Consider the following 15508-nt stretch of genomic DNA (forward strand, 5'->3'; position numbering starts at 1 on the left):
ATTTTACCCCTAACTTAAGGATTTCATATCCTAACTCCAAAAATTTTCAAAATTTACATTCCTTATGTAAATTTTGTCCTAAACTCAAATATCAACTCAGAAAAATTTAAAACAAATCACAACTAGGGAAAACACACTATGACCGAAACATCCATAGGCTATTTCTCTTGATTTTTGTTGCAATTCCTTCCAATTTCAAAACTCATGCTTAAACCAAAATTTCGGAACAAGGATCTTCCTATCCTAAGTTTAAAACTATACTTGAAACATCCATTTAGAAAAAACTAATAATCAACACCAAATTGTTTGTAAAAAGATCCAAACACTTGAATCACAAGTTTTGACCCTAAATCAAAACATCTCCAAGAATTTCAAAAAAATCAAATCTTACTTCTAACATATTCATAACATCATCCTAAGATAAACCATGCTTTAAATCATCAAACTAAAGTCACAAAAATCACAAAATAACACTTGGAGTTTTTGGTTTTACACTTAGTCCAAAAACAAAAACTTTTTCCTCAACTAGTTTTGATAAATCTCTTTATCAATGGCTTAAGAAGGTGAGATCTTTGAAATAAAGCATTACATGGTTTACAAGTATGTCCTAAAGAATATCCATCCATCAAACTTAAAATCAAATGGCTAAAATTAATAAAACATGGATCTAATCCATAAACATCAAATCTTAGGCCTAACCGAAATCCTCTTGCATAAAAAATAAAAAATAAATAACATCCTAATACTTTGAAACTAATACTAAATATCTTCAAAATAACATCCTAACATGAAACTAAGAGACTTAGGATCATCATATAAAAATATCAAAGACTTAGAGTAAGATCAAACCTCAAAATATTCAAACTTTCTCCAAACAAAAACAGTTTTTCCACTTCCAGTTTTCAAGTTTCTAGATCTAAGAAAATCTATCATCAAAAACTTTTTCCATGCAACAACACCTCAATGGAAACTCATAAACATATGCTAACAACACTCTATAAAACTTTCAGACCAAGATCTTTCCATTAGCTTGGTCAAAAACTCCAAAACATAACATATTCTCCAGTTTCACGCCCAGAATGACCTTTCCATGGTTAAAAATACTTTTTACTGACCAAATGACCATGGAATGATATGAATAATATATCTAAGGAAACTATACTCAAAGAGGAACAACTTTTATGAAAAATTTATTGTGTGAAAATACTTACAAAGGGTCGAAAATCTCCACGTAAAAAGACCCAGAAATCTGCCCGAGAGAACACTTTTAGGTTTCTCTCTAAGAACGGGGTGAAGAAGTGATTAAAGGGAAATAAGTGCATCTTGTACAACTCTATAATTTTTTAGGGGGAAGATATGGACTTTGTGATGACCCGCTTTTGCGTGTATTTTCACTGAAGGGTTGTTTTTATTTTAGTTAATATATTAGTTTATTTATTTTAAATTATTGCGTTTTAAATTTAGTTTTTATTTGTTGGATGTTGTGTTTTATTTATTTATTTGTTTATTTGTTTTACGGTTTTCAATCTCTTTCTCGGCGGTTTTGTTTTGTTATCCGGAGTGAGGATTGGACCTCATTTCTTCCTACATCTCTTTTTTTTCCTTTTTCCCTTTTTCTCTTTTCTTTTTCTTCTTTCTTTTCTTTTTCTTTTTTTCTTTGTTTTCTTTTTCTTCTTCCCCATGCGTTCCGTCGACCCTCTCTCTCTCCTCTCCCACGCCATAAGCCACCCCCAGCCCCGACCCATCGCCGTCCAGCCACCGTGGGTGACACCACCCCCACCGGTCGAAGCCCCTCCCTCCGACGCACCACCCCACTGAATCCCAGCCCCATCCGGCTAGCCGTTTGGCCGGAAAAAGCCCAAGAAGCCCCACAGATTTTGCCCCAATCCGCCGTCGTCGCTCCACCTCCGGCCACCATTTCTTCACCACTTCATCACCGGTTCCTTGCCGTCCTAACTCACCCATTTCCGGCCCCTAATAGCCACCGGAATAGCTCCCACGAGCTAGCTTTCCATTTTGGGAAATCCGGCCTCCCTCCACCGTTTCGGGACCACCCACGGCCAACCACCACTTCCAATAGCTTCATAATCATCCTTAGACCATTCCCTATCAATCCCAAGCCTTGGTTTGTCTCCGTTCAAAAGTGGGTATTTTACAACCCACGGCCACAGTGAATTTTCACTGTTACGTTGCTTTTTCTCCGCCGTTTGCAATGCCTCAAGCTTTCTAAAAATACCATATAGTGCTGTAAGTATTTTCCAAACCCTATTTTCAGATTTAAATATATTTTGCTCATTCAATAATTTATCTGCTGGTTGGTTGATTCCGGACTGAGTCCGAGGAGTTCGGGGGTCTGATGGATGGAGGACGGAGTTGCTTGTTTTATTGATTTATGTTGGTTGGTTATTTTTGTGCATTGATATAGCATTTACATGGTGCATGCACGTGTATTTTTATTTAATTGAGAAAAGCCTGTTTAATTGGCGTAAGTGGATTTTCGGGTGCGTGTGTATCACGACCCCAAGCCGGGATGGGATATTATCTCGGTGGAGCTCCTCTGGTCATTCGGGAGCAGAATAAACTGAGTGACGTCCCCTGAGTTGTCGTTGGGCGACGACGGGAGCGGGGGCTAGGGGATGCTTGGCTACGAATGCGCCGGGTGCGGAACCGGGCATCGCTCTACGCACCGACTCCGTGGCCCTTCGCTGGCGAGGGCTAGAGGATGCTTGGCTACGAACGCGTGGGGCTCGGAACTGGGCATCGCTCATTAGGTGTCACATGCGTAGTCGTAACCTACGATGTGGCACTGGAGCCAGGGTGTGCGGATGACCCCTAGGGGAGGTCATGGTCATACGGATTAAATTGGATAATGGTTTGAGATGGTTATGGGCCAAATGTGACTTTTGGCGTGATATTTGGAAAGGGTTTGTTTTTGGGCCAAATGGGATTTTTGGCGTGCGTGGAAAAATATGTTTTGATGGGTTTGCGCATTGGCATCACTTCATGTATATTGTTTGAGTTTTATATGCTTTTATCTGGTGGTGTTTGGATTTTACTTACCTGCGGTACCATTTTTGGTTCCGTAGATTTTGGTGCAGGATTCGAGGAGGAGGAGGAGGCTGAGCCCGAGGATGCGGCTCCGCTGGAGTTTTGAGTTAAAGTTATGCTTTATAGTTTGGTTTAAAACTATATTTGTGTTTTTGTAATATTTTATTTATGTATGTTTTAATCAGCTTGTATTATACTAAGAAAAAATTCTGGTACTTAGTTGTGACTTTCGTTATCCGCTGCGTGTTTCTTCGTGCACATATGTTGCTTTTGCACACACTTGGCACTCGTCGATAGGGTGGTGACCCAGGTTGTCACCATCCGGACGTCTCGATTTCTCCGTGTCTGTGCATGGGGATTTGGGGGCGTCACAGACTTGAATGACCATTTATTGGAGGTAGCTATGTGACATAAAGTGGAGAATAGTGAGGGGAAAGGACTGCCTGCAGAAGCTGTGAGGTATGGAAGTTGATGGGGTGGGTTTTTCCATCTCATCAAGGCACTATTGGGTGTATCCAAGGGCAGTGAATGGTCTTCCATGTGGGGCAGGAAACTTCTTCAAGAAGCTTTGCCAAGATGGCCAAATTCGTTGGCCTTGGTGGTCCTCAACCAAGTGGGCTTCAAATTGAGGTTTAAAGGGGGTTTGGTTAGCATTATAGATGCTATCAAGCCCAAATCTAATTTTTCTTGGCCCAATCAAATTTTCAAGATTTGAAGGATTTGATAATGATGTCATAACAAGAATTTGAGAAATTAATAGTATGTGAAAGTAATTTAATCAAGTGATTAAATACAATACTAGAAATTGGATCAAAAATGGTTTAAAGTCTAATTTAGGGTTTGGGGAAACCATTTAGGGTTTCGGTTTCAACCAAAATTTTGGGGTTTCAATTGGATTCCAACCATTTAAGTTTTCACTAGGGTTGAAACCCTCTTTGATCTAGCTCATTTTGGTTGATCAAATGAAAAAGGTTTTGCTTAGATGGCATGATCTTACACCTTGATTTCCTTCACAAATCCATCTAATGGCTCCTCTTTATGCCAAGTGTCTAATACCATTCACTATGTGTGGCTAAGATTTAGCCAAGTGTCCAAATAAAATTTCTCTAACCTAATTTGGACATTCCACATTGTGATTTTAAAAATACTGCACTTAGTACGCTTATCAAGGTTACTATTCACTTCAAAAAAATGCATAATAAACTTTGTACTGAAAAATCCTAAATATTCATATTAACCTACAGTGAAAATTATTTACCAAGACTCAACCCCAAAGTGCCCCTAAAAAAATAAATTCACAATTTCAAACAGGCGTTTTATCCGAAATTATGAAAATGAATTATTACGCCATAAAATCCTAAATATTCAACTGAGTCTAGTGGCTCAGACCATAACATATTCTGACACTTCTAACTATCTCAAACAGTTAAAATTGCATTTCTGACATCATAGTAAGTGAGAACACTGATTATGTTGATAGACTAAAATCTTTGCGATTAGCCGATTCGTGAAAACTTACGGAGTTTTCACAAGGTTCCTCAAGTCTATAGAAATTCTACCATTGAATTTCTAGTAGGTTGTTACATGAGCCTAGTGTTGAAAATGGATATGAGAATGAAGAAGATGATGAGGATGAGGAAGACATAGCATCTGAAGTTGGAATGGGTGGAATAGTTAGACCTAGAGGAGGTAAGCGTGGAAGATGACCTAGGAGAAATCCAATGGGTCAAGATGGGGTAGATAGGAACTTTGGGAATATCAAAATGAAAATACCATCTTTCCAACATAGAAATGACCCTGAAGTCTACTTAGAGTGGGAGAATAAAATAGAGTTGATTTTTTATTGTTTCAATTTTTTAGAGGAGAAGAAGTGAAGTTGGCGATGACATGGTGCACATGGCTAGGAAGGTGGAGAGGCAGTTAAATAGAAGTGCGGTAGCAAGGTATACGTCAGTTTTTAGCACTTGTTAGAAACCAAAGTGGGATAGAAATGATCGAGTTGTAGCAAAGGGGAAGGCTAAACCACCTAAGGGAAAAGATGAGGGGACTAGCAAGAATAAATCCAAGTTAGCTTTCCAACCTTCAAGGAATACATATATTAAATATTTTAAATGTTTAGATTCAAGGCACATCGCGTCTCAATATCCAAACAAGCGGGTGATGATTATGCTTGACAATGAAGAGGTGATGACTGAGAGTGTGGATTATAGTGATGAGATGCGTGAGTTGGTTAATGCTAGTGATGATGATAGAGTGGAATACCCCATAAAAGGTGAGTCTCTTGTTTCTAGGCATGCTCTCAATACGTAAGTAGCAGAGAGAGAACATTTTTCATACTAGATGCCACATCAACAACAAGGTATGTAGTATGATCATTGATAGGGGAAGTTGTACTAATATGACTAGCACTACTTTAGTTGAAAATTTGAATTTATCTATCTTGAAACATCCTAGACTGTACAAGTTACAAAGATTGAATGATTGTAGAGAGGTTAAGGTAAATAAGCAAGTGCTAGTTTCTTTTTCAATTGGGAAGTACAAGAATAAAGTGCTTTGTGATGTTGTTCCAATGCATGCAAGTCACATATTATTGGGCAAGCTGTGGCAATTTGACATGAAGGTCACTCATGATAGGTTCAAGAATAGACATTCTTTTGTAAATGACAATAAAACCATTACTCTTGTATCGTTGACTCCAAGACAAGTGTATGAAGATCAGATGAAATTGAAAAGAGAGAATGAGTTGAAAAAAAAAATTGTGAGACTGAAAGTTCAAAAAAAGATGATGAAAAAGAGAGTGAAAGGAAAAAAGAGAGTGAAAAGAAAAAAGATAGTGAAAAGAATGAGAGAAAAAAAAATAATAAGTGAGTTTTTATGCTAAGGCAAGTGATGTCAAGAGTGCTTTTTATACAAACCAGCCTATATTTGTACTCTTATACAAAGAGGCATGTTTTAATATTAACGAACTTGACGAATCTTTGCCTAATGTTGTTGTCTCTTTGTTGCAAGAATATGAGGATGTGCTTCCTAATGATGTGCCTAGTGGATTTCCACCTATTAGAGCAATAGAGCATCAAATTGATTTTGTGTCAAGTGCAACAATTCCTAACTGACTAGCCTATAGGTGATGGGCGCCAAGGTGGACCGAGTCTTAAAGATCCCTAGCAAGTTCCAGATGCGCCACTCACAAGGCTAAGAGCTAGGAAGATCATGGAAACAATGCAAGGATTGGTGCAATCCACTTGGGATGAAGATAGCAAGACTCCAACATTCAAGACGGGCTTGAAAGAAGGAGAACCAATTTTGATCCATTTTATACAAGTTATGGAAGAGGCAACATGACTTAGGATTTAATTATTTGGACTTATTATTATGTTTATGAGATTGAGGCTTTGGACTTGTTTGATTCATTAAAATGACTTATTTTATTAGTCCTAGGAATTAGTCTAGAATAATTAGGCTTGAGGATACTTGACCCACATATGTCTTATGTTTTATGAACTAGGTTTTTAAGGGAAGCTTTTAACATTAAAGAGGACTATAGGGGGCGCCAGCCATTGGAGGTTATTTTGGTAAAAAAAGGCCTTACTTTGGCCTAGGGTTTATTTTGTTGGGAAAAGGGTATTTAAGCCTTGTAGCCATCCATTGTAATAGTAGACTATTGAATGAATTTTCATTGTGAGTTGAGTTTATCTCCTCTTGTTCTTGAATGAACTTTTGAACTTATCAAAGGCAACACAACTTTTATGGCGTTCTTCCTTGTAATCTAGGTTCTTGAAATAAGTTTTCATCGGGTCTAAATTTTCCATTGGCTTGATTTTGGCTTTCTTGGGTTAGTTTTCAAATTGATTGTGGGTTCAAGAGATTTTAATCCTATGGGTTCATATCATCTAGGTCCTTGAAATAAGATTTCGATGGGTCTAGATCCTCTTGACTTAATTTTTTGCTTTCTTAGGTAAGTTTTCAATTTGATTGTGAGTTCAAAGGATCTCGATCCCATGGGTTCACATCACATATTCAACCTTTGTCCAGACTTCCCCCTGTTGATGCCCATGGGGAGATCCTCCTTGAGCCTAAAGCCATCATTGATCACTGTATCAGACGCCACAGGCAACGACCCCTCACTGAAGTTTTAATTAAGTGGATTGGAACCTCACACGATGACAACACTTGGGAGAACCTTTGGAAACTTAAGCACCTTTATCCGCACCTTGTGGACAAGGTACTTTGAGGGGGGGAGCTTGTTAGGATCCTCACCAAAGGAATGATGAATCAGTGAGAAAATCCTACTAAAGATAGAGATGGAAGTTGAAGGAAGAATTTGAAAGTGAATTGATCTGATCTCAAACTGAAGCCTTAAGTCTTTTAGTGGAATACCTAACAATGGCATCATTTCCTAGTGGCAAAACGGGGCATTTTGGAGCTAGAGTAGCAGAGTGTGGTGTCTAAACGTTGCGTTTTACTTACTAGGAATGAATTAACGTTATCTTTCCATTTGAATTTACTCGATCTTTACATGAATATTAGATTTTCCTTCCTTTATGTAAGCCACTATCACTAGAAGTTCTCAGCAAGGTCCTAACATTTGACACCCCAGCCACCACACCACTGAGTGGCTAGATCTATGCTTTATTATTAATGAAAGGTGATATGATAAAGGTAAGAAGAAGGCCAAAGACAGTAGAAAAGTTGCATTTATTGCATATGAATGTACATTTTTATTTTCTAATGCAAGGAATATTATGAACTTTCATATTTATTCTACTTTTATTTAGAATAATAATATGAATTTATATGATTTATTTGAGTTTCAACGAGTAGATGACCAGAATGATTAATAAATAAATGAAAATAGATCAATAAGAGTTGCCGCAATTTGTTTTTATTTAAAGAATAAGAACAATGTTTGCACCTAGACATTTAGAGAGTGATTGAGATATGTTAGTATTAAAATTTGAGAAATGATAGTTAAACTCGTGAGAATTTGAGAAATGATAGTTAAACTCGTGAGTGTGCAAATGCCACGCAATTATCTTAAAAAAAGTGAATAAATACAGGATCCACATGAAAAAGAATTAATTTTTTAATAGTGAACTTCATTCCTTTTCAAAGTGGTTGTACGGCGCTTGCGCACTCCATGACTGTACGTAATATTATTCTTACAATTTTGGGATGTCAACATCTATGCTTCCGACATTGAATAGTAATAAATTTATAACCATTTATAAATATCTGCTCTAAGTTTCTTGTAAATATTTGTATATTTGAGCCTAAAAGTTAACTAAACAAACTAATCAATCTCTTTCGGGCCGGAATAAATTGATTTGCATGTTTTTTTTTTATTGGCACACTAAACGCATTGCTAAATCGCTAATGAAAACCTACCATTCCAATTTACATAAAAAAAAAAATCTTGGTGTTTTGATTCTTTTTAAATATAAAAGGTCCCACAATAAGTGATGTGTTTCACACATACTGTTGGATTTGTTGTTTGACAAGCATCACACTAAGAGGGAGTTTGCTATAGGTGATTGGGTTTATCTAAGGCTTCAGCCTTATAGACAGAATTCATTGGCAGTGAGAAGGAATTTGAAGTTATTTCCAAGATTTTTTGGTCCTTTCCAGATACTTAAGAGGATTAGATAGGTGGAATACAAGCTTGATCTTCCTCCTCAATCACAGCTACACCCTGTGTTCCATGTATTATAAACGTATCCATTTTGGTGTGAAACATCAGGTGGAACAAAGAGAAACAAAGAAGCAACCCTTGAGCGAGAGAAAGTGAGCAAGAGAAACATTGTATTGCCCCACAGTGTATTCCTACTTTCTTTAGAATAAAACCCTTTACAGCTCCATCGACATAGGCACATTGTTGAACCATGTAAATCTTTGTATTGTGTGTTTGATTGGTTTCTTGTTTTGTTTCACTTTTCTTACACCATTTTCACAACACATACTCCTAAACACCATAATTTTCAATTAGACTCGTGACAAGTGTTGTGATGACCCGCATTTGCGTGTATTTTCGCTGAAGGGTTCTTTTTAATTTAATTAATATATTGGTTTACTTATTTTAAATTATTGCATTTTAAAATTGGTTTTTATTTATTTATTTGATGATGTGTTTTATTTAATTAGTCGTTTTACGATTTTTAATGTCGTTTTCGGCAGATCCATTTTGGTTTCCGGAGTGAGGATTGGACCTCATTTCTTTCCTACATCTTTTCTTTTCCCTTTTTCCTTTTTCTCTTTTTCTCTTTTCTTTCTTTTTTTCTTTTTTTCTTTTTTCTTTTTCCCTTCCTTTTTACCCTCACCTTCCCGCGCGTAACCCCACCAATTTTCACCGCCAACGGAGCTGCCGTTTGGCCGGAAAAAGCCCAACAAGCCTCACGGATTTTGCTCCGATCCGCCGCCGTCGCTCCACTTCCGGCCACCATCTCTTCACCACTTCATCATCGGCTCCTTGCCGTCCTAACTCACCCATTTCCGGCCTCTAATAGTCACCGGAACAGCTCCCACAAGCTAGCTTCCCATTTTGGGAAATCCGGCCTTCCTCCGCCGTTTTTGCCGCCACCCACGGCCAAACTGCACTTCCATTAGCTTCATAAACATCCTTAGACCCTTCCCTATCAATCCCGAGCCTTGGTTTGTCCCCGTTCAAAAGTGGGTATTTTACAACCCACGGCCACAGTGAATTTTCACTGTTACGTTGCTTTCCTTCTGCCGTTTGCAACGCCGCGTATTTTCTAAAAATACCATATAGCGCTGTAAGTATTTTCCAAACCCTACTTTCAGATTTAAATATATTTTTCTCATTCAATAAATATTTATCTGTTGGTTGGTTGATTCCAGACTGAGTCCGAGGAGTTCGGGGGTTGGATGGATGGAGGACGGAGTTGCTTGTTTTATTAATTTATGGATGGTTGATTATTTTGTGCATTGATATCGCATTTACATGGTGCATGTACGTGCATTTTTATTTAATGGAGAAAAGCCTGTTTTATTGGCGTAAGTGGTTTTTCGGGTGTGTGTATCACGACCCCAAGCCGGGATGGGGGGGTATTATCTCGGTGGAGCTCCTCTGGTCACTCGGGAGGAGAATAAACTGAGTGACGTCCCCTGAGTTGTCGCTGGGCGACGACGGGAGCGGGGGCTAGGGGATGCTTGGCTACGAACGTGCCGGGCATCGCTCTATGCACCGACTCCATGGCCCTTCGCTGGCGAGGGCTAGAGGATGCTTGGCTACGAACGCGCGGGGTGCAAAACTGGGCATCGCTCGTTAGGTGTCACATGCGTGGTCGTAACCTGCGGTGTGGCACTGGAGCCAGGGTGTGCGGATGACCCCTAGGGGAGGTCATGGTGCATACAGATTAATTAGATAATGGTTTGAGATGGATATGGGCCAAATATGACTTTTGGCGTGATATTTGGAAAGGATATGTTTTTGGGCCAAATGGAATTTTTTTGGCGTGCGTGGTAAAATTATGTTTTTATGGGTTTTGAGATGTGGTTTATGAGACATGTGCATTGGGCATACTTCATGCATATTGTTTGAGTTTTATATGTTTTCATCTGGTGGTGTTTGGATTTTACTTACCTGAGGCGCCATTTTTGGTTCCGTAGATTTTGGTGCAGGGTTCAAGGAGGAGGAGGAGGCTGAGCCCGAGGATGCGGCTCCGCCGGAGTTTTGAGTTGAAGTTGTACTTTGTAGCTGTTTTTAAAACTATATTTGTGTCATGTAATATTTTATCTATGTATCTTTTAAATAGCTTGTATTATATTAAGAAAAATTCTGGTACTTAGTTATATGACTTTCGTTATCCGCTACATTTCCTGTTGCACATTTGTTGCTCTTACACACACTTAGCACTCGTCGATAGGGTGGTGACCCGGGTTGTCATCATCCGGACGTCTCAATTTTCCCGTGTCCGTGTGGGGGGATTTGGGGGCATCACAGGTGGTATCAGAGCGGTTTGGCTCTGGGTAAAACCACATGTCCCGTAGGTAGTACTAGAATATTTTTAAGGTTGTGTTTTAAAAATTATGTTAAGTAAAGTTGTTATTTGATTTGTTTTATTTGTTTTATTTGTTTGAACTTGTTTGCTTGTTTTTATTTATTTGGTTATGTTTTTGCATGCTGGTTTCTTTTGTTTCTTGCTGTGTGGTGTTGGTTTTGGTTTTTGGTTTTATGATGCTTTTATTTGTTTTCTTAAAGGAGGGTCAAGAGTTGTGTTGTGGCAGGAAAAGTGGTGAGACCAAGGAAATCTACTCAAGAGCCACGGGACAATACCTCAAGAGATGACTCCATAGCTCAGGCAATACGGCAGATGACAGAGTTTATGCAGCAAAATTTTAGGCTACAGCAGACAGGGCCTTGGCCACAACAAGGGGGTCCCTGGCCGCCACAAGGAGGGCCTTGTCCGCAACAAGGAGGACTTTGGCCGCAACCAGGAGGTCCTTGGCCACATCAAGGAGGGCCTTGGCTGTATCCAGGAGGATCCAGTAGCATGGTGCAAGCCGGATGCACCTATGAGCGCTTTCTGGCGCATAGAACTCCACACTTCACTGGAGAAGAGGATCCACTTCAAGCTGGAAAGTGGATCAAAGACCTGGAAAGAACTTTTGAGGTGTGTGGTTGCACCGAGGCGCAACAAGTACTCTACGCCAGCTATCTGTTGCAAGGCACCGGTTTTGATTGGTGGGATACCAAGAGGGTGATGCTAGAAGCAGAGTTGGGATCATTCGCCGCTGTAACCTGGCAGCGCTTCAAGAAAGAATTTAATGACCGCTTCTTTCTCGCATCAGTAAGGAAACAAAAGGCAAGAGAGTTCTCAAATTTGGTCCAAGGAGGCATGACAGTGGAACAGTACGCCCGAAGGTTTATAGAACTTGGGCGATTTGCTCCCCACCTTATCGCCACTGAGGAGATGCGAGCTGAGCGTTTCCAGGAGGGACTATGCCCTGATATCCACTTTTTGGTGGTCAGTTATCGGATATCCACTTTTCAGGACTTAGTGGATGTGGCCACCCTTATAGAGCAGGAGAATAATCCGAGTATGGGCTCTCCTCCAGGACATAAGAGGCGAAGTTTTTCTAGTGAAGGAAGCAGCTCGGGTTCGCCTCAGAAATTTATTTAGCGGACCGGAACTCAACCTCAAGTGTCCTCAGGTGTTCGTATGGGAGGACGGGTGCCAATTTGTGGAGCATGTAATAGAGCTCATGAGGGCGAGTGTCGGCTGAGTGGTGGACCCCAGTGTTACCGGTGCGGCCAAGTGGGACATATTGCTCGGGAGTGCCTTGTTAGAGTTCAAGGAAGCCGTGGAGGTAGACGCGGTGGAAGAACGAATCCAAGGCAAGCAGTGCAAGCCCAGGTTTATGCTGTCACACCCGGAGAGGTGGATGATGAGGCACCAGTGACCCATGATGCTGGAGTAATTACAGGTATGGATTAATTTCATTTTAAGTTGGATTTAATTTTTGGTGTATTTGGTTTCTCCTTTGTTTTTTTGGATTTCATGGGTTAATGTGTTTGGTTCAGGAAGAGTCCGTTTATATGAGTTTTATGCTTGCACTTTGTTTGATTCGGGTGTTTCACAGTCATTTGTATCTTCCACGTTTGCTCGGATGCATAATTTGGTCACGGAACCCTTGCCAAAGTCATTGGTAGTGGCTCTACCCGATGGTGAAATGGTGTGGTGTTCCAAGGTTGCTTTGGGATGCCCGTTAAATTTTGATGGAAGGTTCTTGAATGCTGATTTGGTGGTGTTTAAGCTGTTGGGTTTTGATATCATCCTCGCGATGGATTGGCTATACCAATATTCTGCGAGTATTAATTGCAGAAGTCGGGTAATTACCTTTCAGCTTCCAGATGGTGATTGTTTGGAATTTGCGGGGAGTAAGTTAAAAGAAAAGCTGGTAATTATATCGGCAATTCAAGCAAGAAGAGAGATTGCATGGGGAGCGGATGCATTCTTAGTTCAGATGGTGTCTACGCCGTCTGAGAAGAAGTCTTTGGCAGACATTCCAGTTGTGGAAGAATTTCCCGATGTGTTTGTGGATGACTTGCCTAGACTACCCCCTGTTTGAGAAATAGAGTTTGTTATAGACTTGGAACCTGGAGCGGCTCTTATACACAAAGCTCCTTATCGCATGGCACCGGCTGAATTAAAAGAGTTGAAGACTCAGTTGCAAGAGCTGGTAGATAAGGGATTTATTCAGCCTAGTACTTTGCCGTGGGGTGCGCCAGTTTTGTTTGTTAAAAAGAAAGATGGAACCCTCCGTATGTGCATTGATTATCGGGAATTAAATAAGGTGACCATCAAAAATAAATATCCTCTCCCACGTATCGACGATTTATTTGATCAGCTTCAAGGAGCAGCTGTGTTCTCTAAAATTGATTTGAGGTCGGGATACTACCAGCTGAGGATCAGAGACAAGGATGTGCCTAAAACTGCTTTCAGGTTGAGGTATGGGCATTATGAATTTAAGGTGATGCCGTTTGGGTTAGCTAATGCCCCTGCTGCTTTCATGGATTTAATGAATCGAGTATTTCGACCTTATCTGGATTCCTTTGTGGTAGTATTCATTGATGATATTCTGATTTATTCCCGAGATGTTGAAGAGCATGTGTATCATCTTCGTCTGGTACTTGGGAAATTGAGAGAACACCAGTTATATGCCAAGCTCAGCAAGTGTGAATTCTGGTTGGAGGAAGTCAGATTTCTTGGGCATATGATTTCCCGAGACGGAGTGGCCGTTGATCCTAGTAAGGTGGAAGCCATTTTGTCATGGCAGTGTCCGACTACAGTGCGCGAGATCCGAAGTTTCTTGGGACTTGCCAAATATTACTGAAGATTTGTGGAGGGATTTGCTCGCCTATCCGAACCTCTCACAGCTTTAACTCGGAAGAATGCATAATTTGTTTGGTCAAATAAGTGTGAGAGAAGCTTCCAAGAATTAAAGAACAGGTTGACGACGGCACCAGTGTTAGCGCTTCCAGAACCGCATAAGCCATTCGTAGTCTTCAGTGATGCGTCTAAGTTTGGTTTGGGTTGTGTCCTTATGCAGGAAGGACGGGTTGTTGCCTATGCATCTCGTCAGCTAAAGGACCATGAGAAGAATTATCCAACGCACAATTTAGAATTGGCTGCGATTGTTTTTGCTCTCAAGATATGGCGGCACTTTTTGTATGGGGAAGCTTGTGAAGTATACACCGATCACAAGAGCCTGAAGCACTTATTTTCCCAGAAAAATCTGAATATGAGGCAGAGGCGATGGCTAGAGCTAATCAGTGACTACCAGTGTGAGATCAAGTATCATTCGGGGAAGGCTAATATAGTTGCTAATGCTTTGAGCCGAAAGTCGCACTTGGAAGATGAAGCCGAGCCGTCGGGATTGGATTCTTTGCTTTGTGGGATGAGGAGGCTCCTTATTGAGAGTTCGCTGCAAGAAGAGATTTTATCTTCAGTTCTTGATATTCGGGTAATGATTTTGAAGAATTGAAGACTCTTCAAAGGAAGGATCCGAAGCTGCTGAATATCAGAAAAAGAGTCAGAAAATCTCAAGGGCCGTTGCATTATAGCATGGATAAAGATGGAATACTTCGGTTCCGAGATCGCAGAGTGGTCCCCAAAGATTCAGAATTCAAGGAGCGGATCATGGCAGAAGCTCATGTGGCCCCTTATTCAGTTCATCCCGGCAGTACAAAGATGTATCGGGACTTGAAGAAAAATTATTGGTGGGATGGAATGAAGAGGGATATTGCCTTGTATGTTGAGAAATGCCATACATGCCGTCAAGTGAAGGCCGAGCATCAAAGACCCGTAGGTATGCTCCAACCCCTCCCTATTCCTGAGTGGAAATGGGGTGACATCACGATGGACTTTGTAGTGGGTTTGCCGAGGACGCCTAGTGGGAAAAATTCTGTTTGGGTGATTGTTGACCGGTTAATGAAGAGTGCTCATTTATTGCCTATTAATAACACCGACTGCTTAGGTAAGTTGACACGCTTATACGTGAAAGAAATAGTGCGGCTGCACGGCACACCAAAGAGTATAGTGTCGGATTGAGACCCAAGGTTCACGTCGCAGTTCTGGAAGAGTTTGCAGGCAGCTTTGGGTACTAAGTTGAAGTTCAGTACTGCATATCACCCGTAGACAGACGGCCAATCAGAGCGCACCATTCAGACCCTTGAAGACATGTTGCGAGCATGTATCATGGAATTTCAAGGGAGTTGGGAAAACCATTTGCCGCTCATTGAGTTTGCATATAATAACAGCTTCCATGTGACCATTCAGATGGCTCCCTATGAAGCTCTTTAAGGGAGGAAGTGCAGATCGCCCTTGTGTTGGGATGAAGTCGGGGAGGGTAGGATAATTGGACCCGAAATAATTCAAGAGATGCAAAGCCAAGTTCGGATCATCAGAGATAAAATGGCGGCAGCTCAGAGTGGCCAGAAAAG

The sequence above is a fragment of the Carya illinoinensis genome, chromosome 16, assembly GCF_018687715.1.
Source record: "Carya illinoinensis cultivar Pawnee chromosome 16, C.illinoinensisPawnee_v1, whole genome shotgun sequence".
NCBI lineage: Eukaryota > Viridiplantae > Streptophyta > Magnoliopsida > Fagales > Juglandaceae > Carya > Carya illinoinensis.